Raw genomic sequence first — 11,513 nt, 5'->3', positions numbered from 1 at the left:
GCATATTATCTTTTTTTATGACCACCTACTTACCTACACATACCCCCCTCTCATTGGTATCCAGCCTTGTGAGTCTGGCATCTGCTTTATTTTTTCCCCTTATTTTTACATTTGCTCCCCATAATTTCTTTGGATAGGAATACCCCTCATTCGTCTTTCTACTCTCTCCCTCTAATTTCCCACGACAGGAATACCCCTCGCTCTACTGTATAGTATATATCTAGTACAAAGCTCTTATCTACACGTCTTTCTCCGTCCAGTGTGTATTTCTATTCCTTTTCTCAGTTTTTGTACAGCTTTAGAACTGCCGGAAGTCATTATCCCTTTCTACCGAGTACAATCTAACCATTCTTTTCTCTCACCATGGAGTGCTATCTAACCATTCTCTCTAATGGTGGATTTACCCGAGGAAGACCCGATCTAACTGGATTTAATTGGACCTCTCCCTGCTCCTCTTGGACATAAGGAACCGCAACAAATATCATTGATGAGGAACTTTCTCATCTATATCTCTCTGATGACGGTTTACCTAACTGATGGAGTCTTCGCTTGACACGATGCTCCAATGGCTGGGATATCCCAGAAACAGCTGTCAGAGACTCACTACTTTAACCTATACATATACATACATACATATTCATATATATGTGAGTGTGTGTGTGTGTACTGTGACGTTACTGTGTAATTGAGATACAGATACCTCTATAGTAGAGTAATCCAACTGAAATATATTTACTATGGCATCCGTATCATAAAATGGAGAAAGTAGTATTTTGCTATCTAGTGATATATTATTCATATGTTATTCTAAATGTCAAAATTAATAAGAAAATTATCAACGAGAAAGAAATGGAATCGGTGCATTTAACTAAATGCTTCATTAGTTCCTTTACATTTGTCTGAAAAGAGACTCAATCTATGGAATAGCAATATTATTAAATGAAAAAAAAAGGTGGGGTGAAAACCATATGAATAGAAATCGATTTACCTTAAGCGGGATAAATCTTTGTTCAATAACTTAATCACAGCAAAAACACACACATTGATGCACTGATGTATACATAATTCCGCTTAGTCATAATTAAAATTTGAGATGGATTGAAGATCGAAAATAGAGGAGAATTAAACAATAGAGACCAAGTTCATTTAAGTGCAATTAAAATGCACAAATTAAATCAATATTATAAATGACGTTGATTATTGGTAATTCAGAAAAACTGGTCGGAGTTGACCTGTAGTTTTGTGGTGGTGGCCATGACGATTGCTATGATACTAGTACGTCCATACCACTTACACCGAGAATGACGGAGAAAATGCATTCCTGTATATAATCATGTATAGTTTCTTACTGAGTTCAAATCTGGATAAGTCGAAAACTAGTTTGTCAAGCGTGTTTAAGATAAGGATGCATGAAGCAATCACCTCTAAGGAACAAAGACCGCTGTAGTAGCGATAGAGACAGAAGAGACAGTAAATTTATGAGTTAGTGAGTGTTACGAGTAACATAATGACATCACGTCAATCAGATGAGGGGCCTTTCTCTACATACTATCTAAGATGTCTGTGAGACTCATACATATAGGAGCAACATTCTGTTTTGGGCCTCACTCGAAATAATGACGAGACTGGTCCTTAGTGATACTAAATCTTAACATTTAAAGCAAAGATGAGGACTGTAGCTGTTGCTTATGCTTGAAAAGTAGATAGTACAATAATTTCTCGAATTGTTAATAGTTCATGGATTATTGTTATTGAAAGATATTGAAAGAAACAAAACTGGACCCATTGGAGAGTGCTTGAAGAATTCCGTGCGTGGAATCAATGCTAAATTGATGAGTGGGTGACGCTAATTTGGGAAATGTCAAGCAGGAATAAAATATCCTATTGTATGCCTAAAATGGGATTTATTGGACTTGCTGGCAAGTAGGTCCTCATTCAGTAGCGGAAAAAAAGAGTAGACAAAAGACTCCCGTTAATTCCTATAACAAATCCAGTCAAAAACGTTACTGGTGTCTAGAACAAATGCCTTCAATGAATTTCTCTTGAGTGAAAGACATAAGAGATTAGATCACCAATAAGTCTGTCTTTAGGAAAGTACAGCACACTAATGGTCATTATTGAGTGGGGTGGTGTGCATGTTCGAGCGCGCGCGTGAGAGAGAGAGAGAGGGAGAGAGAGAGAGAGGGAGGGAGAGAGGGAGAGAGAGAGAATTGTTCTCGTTAACCATTGTTCCTTTCCTTTCGAAATATTGGAGTGCAGTAATATGCCCGTTGTCAGGGCCAGAGATATTTTGGGGGAATTGGACATATTTTAATGTGTTCCCAGTGATCAGAAGAGAGTGTGAAATTGAAGAACTTAGGGAGCATTGGAGTAAGGTCTAGTATGCAATATTATGAGAGCAGTAAGGAAGATATTAAGATCGGCACCATTGCAGGCCTGAATCAGCCTTGGTAAATTTCTCACTTGGTGTATTGTATGTATAGTTGTGGAAGGACTGACTGGTTGGTTTCAAGGTGAGAGGTGTGAACATATGCTGTCATGAGTTGGATACAAAATAGACTTCTCTGTGGTGATACTGATTAAAGCGAGGAGAGGAATCAGCCATCGTTTGAGAATTTCGATAGGATGAGGGCGTGCGATGTACAATGGCATTTTTCGTAGTTCAAAAAGAGGCCTCACCATAGCTGCATTACTGGGTAAAGCTTTGGGGAATTGATAGGTTTAATAGCTGCTATGCGGCCAAGAGTTTATCCGTTTGGGGCTATGGACTGTAAAATTTTGTTGTATGAGATGTGGAAGAACGTGCATAGTTAGAAGTTTAAAGTCAGATGATTTACTGTTTCTTATGGTTCACAGCCAAATTAACCCTGTTTTCAAAAATAGATCATTATTTCCAATCTACGGAAGAATCTCAAATGGAATCGCTGAACATACAAAACACAACAGGAAAACTTCCGCATATTACACACTACCGCCATAAGCAGTGAAGGTTACATTGAATAACCATGAATTTATACGGAAAATCGTGAGAGTGTGCCGGTTATAATACTCTTGAAGATAGAGCAATGCCTTGTGTGGGGAGACTTAAGTCTAAAAGACAATGCTGTGTTGGCAAATTCATTAGATCAATGACCAAAATGTTTTATGGCGTTTGTCTCGACTCCCGGAACTCCGAGTTCAAATCTCGGCGACGTCAGCTTCTTTGGCTCAAATCGATTCGGCTTCGACAAGATAAAGAACCAACCAAAGCAGTGGGTTGTTGGAATACTTCTAGTCTTGAAGAAAATATTTTGCGCCATGAGTGTTGCCTCTTTTCCATTCTTCAGTCACACTTTCATCTGGTCTTTGGATAGTAAACCTAACACATCACTCCGTTTAACACCCTCATCAAGCTCTTGGATAACTTCAGCGGAGTTCTCCCGGTGGCAAGCACTTGGTCCCGTTCCCATATTTGGGGATAACTTACTCCTTTTTCTCAATCAAATTCAGAGACCTTGAAATGCTTTATAATACATGAGAAGAGTTTTCTCTTTCTGATTGAATCTTAAAATAAAAATACAACAAATAATGATAGGTCTAAAATTACATCGTGTTCTTGACGCCCAAATTATCCTGCGTTTAAAAATATTTTCCATGAATTCTTTCTACACCAATAATTTCTGTCTAGAAGACCTGCATTGATTCTAGAGTTATATTCATTAAACCATTCATACGGATTCAGTAGCGTGAAATTGTACTGTATTGATGATATTTATGATCGAAATATATTAGTATTTTCAAGCTTGTGTATTTTCGGTGGTTGCACATCTTGATGAAAATAATTAATGTTGGCGATTAAAGAACGCTCCTACAGATGCACATAATGTCTCAGTAACAACAAGAATTAGGCAACATACAGGCATACATACTCACACGCACAAACACACACAGGCAGCAGACCACGGTTGAATAAATTCATTGAATATTACGACAATGAACACTCCTAAACAATAATAAACAAAATAATAAACAATAATAAACACATATAGAATTTATCGACTGAAATAACTGAAAATGAACAATTCACTCAAAATACAAATTGTATGAAAGGAAAACATTTAAATTTACCATTTCTTGTCTCTACATCTCTTTAATGGAAACGAGAGCAAAAACAAAGTATAGTGTTGTGATGCGCCATGAAAACAAAACTGTAAGGTATACATACACTCACACACACACACAAATTATATATACATATATATGTTGGGTTGGACTACCCATATTCTGTCCACTGCGATAGTTTCAATCTGTCAAGCATACTGGACTAAATACAAGGGCAGATAAAGCGCATTGTTACTATGTTTCTTCTTAAAGAAAATTAATAATGATTATTATGAATTGATAATTCAGATTTTACCTTGATTTTACGCGTAGTTTTCATGTAGTCTAAATTAAGCCATCGTGGTTAAATGAAAAAAAAAAAAAAATATATTTTAAATATCTTAATATAAACTGAAATCAAGCGGTAGATATTTCACTGAGTTGAATGGCTGTCATTTTTAATTTGAAAGTTCTCGAAGATTTTCCAGTTAGAAAAATATTTTGTTTAACTCTCTAATCTATTAAGGATATGATGAACGACTCTTGTTAATTGACATGCAGAACTTATAGACACAGGTTTCCGTTTGGTAACAATATTGTCAAATATTCTATTGGTTTCAGCAGCAAAAATACATATGCTACATCCCATACGTAATAATCGGTTTACCTTACTGATTCTGAAAGGATTTAAGGTAAGGTTGAACTAAACAAGATTTGAATACAGAAACTGAAAGTCATTAAATAAATAACGCAATAAGGAATCTGTCAATGGGGTGTTTATAATGTCGAATTCTAGCATTAGTGGATACCTTACAATTAGAGAGTATACACTTGACATCGGAGTCAGTATTTGACAGCTTCTTATTTTATAGTTCCAGGAAAGCCGAAAAACATAGTTAACATACATCATAAACGACTGGAGCTGCAAAGCAGTGCGGCCGCATTCATAATGATCGGCCAATCCACCACCGAACTACATTTGTAATATATTGCAAATGAAGTTAATTGCTTTTTATAATTGGTCTCCAATTATTTCAGGAAAAAGAATAATAATTGAGGCAAGCATTGCTTTACTGATTGTTCTATTGATTATTTCGTATAATAGTTTATTGTAATGACAAGTGATACTAATTATACAAAATGCACAAATTAAAATTTGTTTTAATTTCTGTAAATTTATATCAACATCCTTAACAGAGATAATAGCACTGTATGGATATTCTCACACTTCCAAATAGGGAACAAATTACATTTATCTTAACATTACTATCATATATATATATATATATATATATATATATATATGGTGGCTGTCTACTCTTTATGCAGAGTTTGACCACCTCCTGTACCTACACCTTAGCACCATCATGGCATTTGACGTGGCTTTTTAAACCTGCTATAAGATGAGATGGAATTTATTTACCTCGGTCGACTTCACACATTTTCAATTTTGGACAGCGTTAAACACACTGTCCACTTTGGTTCAACTGGAAGCAGCTAATGCGCAAGGTCGGAAGTAAGCAAACTACTTACCACACAGCCACTCCTACGCCTATAATTTCTGAAACATTTAAAAAGACAAAACAAACGCCGTCACCCCTCACTCTCTCTGTCTCTCTCTCTCTCTCTCTTACTTCCTCTGTCCTCCGTCTGTCGCTTTGCCACTTCTTTCAAGTGTGACACAACACAGGTACGTACAAAAACAAAAGAAGTTAGCGTAATATTATTGATGATGATGATAATAAATATACACCGTAGGTGCAAAGATTCAAAGGAGCTGGATAATGCCTTAAGTTGATGGCCATATAATAGATTGGTTTTGAACCAGCGACCTGAAATCATGTATTTAAAATAATAATTGAAATCATCCACTGTACTATTGAACATGTAATTAATATATTGCGTTCATTTATCTTGATAAGAAATAAAAGCGATATCTTGTGGCATATAGAGAACGTGACGTTGCACAAATTCTCTCTGCAGTAAGATGTAAATGACGGAGCATGGCTTAACAAGAGACTGAATGAGCGACAGAATTCTGTTTAGTAAGAGATCCCCTCTTACTATGCGTTACATGTATCACAACACTAGGCCTTTACAATCACATATAAACGAAAGACTGATATATATAAAGTTAGAACCGGTGTTCCAATTTCGTGGTTTGAAATCTGCTTCAACTTTTTAATTGTAAGATGGATTAGGATACAGAGAAACGCTTGTATATGACGTGAATTTTAAGCAGAATGTGGGAAAAACAAAGATAAAATGCAATGTGGTTCGTCAGGTAAACATTGAAAGAAATTATTGAAGAGGTCAGCAATTGAAGGCTGAGAACATGCTTCCAAAACAGAATCAACGAAATAAAACATATAACGATATATTTCACACACAGTCCGTCTCTCTCCATATTTGTTTAGTCTGTCTGTCTGTCTGTCTGTCTGTCTGTCTGTCTGTCTCTCTCTCTCTCTCTCTCTCTCTCTCTCTCTCTCTCTCTCTCCCTCTCTCTCTCTCTCTACACACAAATTTATATGGATTCATAGAATCGTATGGCTATCACAGAAAGTTCCTCTATCGAACTGAACTAAAAGATCCCATTCAGCCTTAGGATTTTCTGCCGTTTCATAGCTCGCTTCTTGAAGTAATAATCTGTCACCCAATCAGAAGATTGCACAAAAGGTATTTGTTGATATGGAAATACATATCTAAATACGTTGATATGATACACACCCGCTTTGTGTGTGGTCGGGGTGTATGCGCGCGCATGTGTGCGTGCGTGTGTATGTGCTAGTGTGTGCACGTGTGAGAGTCCTTTTTCTTTAAACCTAAATTGTGAAGTAATTTAGTATATATGGTTATTGTCTATTATGCGCTGGGAGAAACTAGCACCAAGATAGCATAGTATGAATGGATGGCGTCCAGAAAACTTTACTCTTCAATGTTTTGATAAATTACATGACCTGTAAAAATTCTGCTCCTTGACATTTCTTTCTATATCGCCACTGAATTGCCTAACCTTTGTGGAAGATTGCTTAACAAAGAGATAGATTTAGATATAAAAATGCACGGGATTGAATGTAAAACTTTATATCAACGTACAGGTAATCATACAGACTATTAAAATACACACACACACATTTAAGCTACCTTTAAAAGCATGGAAAAGAAGTGTGCAGAATTCTAGATATTACTAAGTAAGCTGTATTATACATTATGATATGTTAAAAAGAAATACGATATTTGCAAAGAAAAGTAATAGAATTTGATTAAATTAATAAATGAAATGAGTTCTGTCACTGATCAGTTTTATGCATTATCATACTAGGTTTAAGTTGGGAATCTAAAAAAACAAATTTCTAATATATAATTTGACTGGATAAATGTAGAATAGAACCTCGGTTTTCGAACAACGCTGATCACAAATAAATTGTACTTTATCTCCTGCCTTTCTCATATTCATTTAATACAGTAACACCTCGGTTTACGAACGCCCCTGATCACAAATAAATCGTGCTTTATACACACACACACACACACACACATTATATATATATATATATATACATAAAGTTGCTCGAAAACCGAGGCACTACTGTATTTAGACAGAGTGTATGCTATTAAATTGGAAAGATAACTATAAATTCTATCTTTATGCACAAGTGCACACTACACACACACATACACACACAAGCATATATATATATCATAGGCGCAGCAGGAGTGGCTGTGTGGTAACAAGTCTGCGTGGGACCTTGGGCAAGTGTTTTCTGCTATAAATTCGGCCCGACCAAATCATTGTGAGTGGATCTGGTAGACGGAAACTGAAAGAAGCCAGCCGTACACACACACACACACACATAAAACTATGTGTGTTTGTTTTTGTGCTTATCGTTCCCACCGCTAGACAACCGGTGCTGGTGTGTTTACATCTCCGTAACTTACTGGTCTGGCAAAAGGGATCGATAGACTAAGTGCCAGGTTTTAAAAAATGAAGTACTAGGGTCTATACTGGGGTCGATGCCTTCTACTAATTCGTTTAGGTGTTGCCACAGCATGGCCATAGTCTAATGGTTGAAACAAGTAAAAGATAAAAGATATATAATCATGCACCTACACACCAAAAATTGGAAGGAAACTGCCATTAGACTTTTGACATATTGTGTAAAACCTATTGTCTGACGAGATCTCTTCAAGTGCTGAGAATGCTTTTCATCCGTGCGTAATGCATATAATAAGTATACAGGTACACATATACAAGCATAAACATAGAAAGAGTGCATGAGAGTGAGGGAGAAAGACAACTGGAAAAGGAAGTAGCCCGTATAACGTGCTTGTTCATGTATAGAAGTTTCCTCTCTCTCTGTCTGTCATTCACGCTACTCTCTGTAATTATATACGACATTTGAAATGCAGATGATTTCATGCGTAAATAAAACTAATATTTCCACTAATGTGGTTCGTATTCCTGACAATATGTGAACTGAAGGAATGCATATTATAACGTAGAAACTACAAGCACTACGAAACGCCCACATTCCAAAACATATCAAGCCTTTTCTTTCTCTCTTTCTCTTGCCTTTATATATATATATATATATGCATCAATCTATCTCCTTATCTATCTATCTATCTATCTATCTATGCGTGTATATACACATAGGCCGAAACCTATCAAAGTAACAAAGTATATATGTTGATACACTCACAGACTTATGTGAGTGTATATATGTGTGTGTGTGTATCAACATACATATATACCAGACCATGTTTAACTTAATAGCACCGCCTAGTGTCTATCTTCGTGTAGCTTCATTGGATTACCTCAAGTTCCGCTATTAATTTACACTGGTAGGTGACCATAGATAGGAGCAATAGTCAAAGTAGCTTAGAAGAAATGTACTCAGACGACCATCATGGTTTCCTGATCTCTAGTTTTAAATGTTCTAAGAATCCACCCGGTCAGTAGCCTGCATTTCATTGCTAACTTAGCAACATGCACATGGAAGGATGCAATCCATCCAGTTCCAGTGTATTTAATTGGTATTGCATTTAGGTTTGCACGCTGATAGAAGAGGGCCTGAAACGTTTCAGCATTAAATTGCAGTTTATTCTTCTTAGCTCACTGATATATTTCTTCTAACTCACGTTGCACGTGCATAGCGTCTTCAAGGTTTTGTATCACCTGTGAGACTTTTCTATCATCTGCATAACTTGTGATCGTGGCTCTCTCTACGGCTGAGGGTATATCTGAGAGGGCCGTTATGAGCAATAGTGGTCCCAAAAATAGTGCCTTGCGTAACACTGCTAACTATTTGCGTGTCACTGGAGGCCGCCCCATTGGCTACGACCCCCTGATTTCTATCCTTCAGAAAGTCATGCAGCCATTCTCCCAATTTTCTGACTATGCCGAGACCACGCAGTTTGTAACATATGATCGACTTTATCGAAAGCCTTCGTAAAGTCGAGATACGTCACATCCACATTTGCGGGCTTGAGCAGCTGTTTCAACACCCAGTCGTGTTGCTGTAAAAGCTGAGTCAGGCAACTTCTTCCTGGCTGGAAACCATGCTGGGTGTCAGTCAGCAAGTCGTGTTCCTCGAGGAAGGGGATTACGTTCTTCTGGCTATTCGTTCCATGACTTTGCTGATGTGCGACGTCAGAGAGATAGGTCTGTAGTTTTTGGCCTCTGCTCTGCTCCCTCCATTTTGAATAGGGCGTAATTTCCTTTCCTTCAGCCTGTTTGGATATTTTCCAGATGCAGGGAAGCTCTCGTAGAGAGACTGCAGTGGTCTTTCTAGGAGTCGCTTACATGATTTTAGAATGATTGCTGGGAATCCATCAGGGCCAGTACCTGGGTTCGGTCTCATCTCATTTATAGCCTTTATTATTGCGTCTTTTTTTATATTGATGTAATGAATCATCACTGCCTCTGTGTCTTAGGGGTGGAGTGAAGACACTTTCGAAATGCTCATTTAGTATTTCACTTATCCTCATTGGGTTTTCTGTGAGTGAACCATCTTTTGCGAGCAGTGGCCCTGCCTTGCAGTGCACTGAGGCTGTTTCTTTGGCAAACTTGTAGAAGGCTTTGAGGTTAGGTTTTATATTGTATATAACCCAGGCTTCAATATCTGTACTTTCCTTTTCAAGGGAGAGTTACGGATATTTTAGAATCTCTAGCAGTTAGATTTTCAGGCAGGATTTTTAACTGCTTTCCATATTTTTATTTAGGCAATTTGAAATTTTTGTCACATAAGAACATTCGTCTCTCTGGAGATTTTGTTCTTGTGTACAGTGGCCTTTCTCTCTGGCACACAATTGTGGCATATGGCTTGCTTTGCAAACATGAATTGTTGAAGTTTCATGTCAATGTCCGGTGAGGAGAGACATTTAGTCCAGTTTTGCTTGAGGATTTCTTTCTCAATTTATTTCCAGTTTGCCTTATGGAAGTTCAAATTGGAAAGGTTTTGCGAGTTTTTTTGTGGATTGGACATGGTCAGCTCTACTATGTTGTGATCCGTCAGTAGCGTCGGTATTCTTTTCATATTATGGATGAGCGTGCAAATTTATGAAGCAGAGATTCAGTACGTTATCTGCCCTGGTTAGTTGGTTGGTTGGAGTGCTATTTTTTCCATGTGAATAGTGTTGACTTCGCCTGTCTTTGTTCGTAATGCGCCATTCCTGGAAGAGAAAGGTCTTTAGGCCATCCGACATTGGGCAGATTGATGTCCCCCAAAAGAAATACACTTATGTGTTGTTCTCATGTAACTAGAACATCTATTCTTGTACGAAAGTCTTCAATCTTGTCTGCGTGATTCGGATCATCTGGAGGCTGAACTGTTGTACACATAACTACATCGAGTTGTCTTCTATGTACAATTAGCATGTTACATACTTAAATTTAAGTGTGACAAAAGGACCTGAGGTGTGAGGTGTTTGCGGATGTACATAGTATCTCCACTGTCACTCCTTTTTTTCTGTCTGTAATAGTATGTTTCGACATTGCAATCTCTGAACAATGCATTTTTATATCAAACCCATACCTCACTCCTTCACACCTGTGTCTAGAGAAATCAAATTGATATGTATATTGCACTGTGCCTGATGAAAACAATTCAACATTTAATGTCTAAATATTAACTATGTGCACTTATTCAAATTTTCACCTCAACATTCTATTTATATTCTTGATAACAAAGTTTTTGATGGTGCGTTAAGAGTGAAATGTAAGCGAATAAAATGAGATTTTACTAGTCCGGTTCAAACCACATCTGAAGCCGCAGTAGTGTGTGTCTAGGAGGGGTACAATTTTACAATGAAATTTAACATGTATACCACAAGAGGTATGGATAAAACGTTATGCAAATATATAATACTGGGTTTTGCTACAGTAAAAGTATACTTATACATGTGAATTTCTATATATATATATATATATA

At 37.1% G+C, this 11,513-nt stretch overlaps 1 protein-coding gene across 3 annotated transcripts in view; it reads left to right on the top strand.

The window, feature by feature from the left end:
* Positions 1-11,513, top strand: part of LOC106883001 (cationic amino acid transporter 3) — a 132,534-nt gene that overhangs the window by 46,981 nt on the left and 74,040 nt on the right. The window contains exon 1 of one of the 3 annotated variants that reach the window (XM_014933859.2): positions 4,754-4,772. The exons of the other annotated variants lie outside the window; for them this stretch is intronic. The gene's annotated coding sequence lies outside the window, so the exon portion shown is untranslated. Of the gene's footprint in view, positions 1-4,753; positions 4,773-11,513 lie in introns of those variants that run through there. 3 annotated transcript variants of the gene reach the window in all.

This window comes from Octopus bimaculoides, chromosome 12, assembly GCF_001194135.2.
Source record: "Octopus bimaculoides isolate UCB-OBI-ISO-001 chromosome 12, ASM119413v2, whole genome shotgun sequence".
Taxonomy (NCBI): Eukaryota; Metazoa; Mollusca; class Cephalopoda; order Octopoda; family Octopodidae; genus Octopus; species Octopus bimaculoides.
Note: the sequence above shows the minus strand (reverse complement) of the source record. Positions and strands in the feature narration are given on the sequence as shown.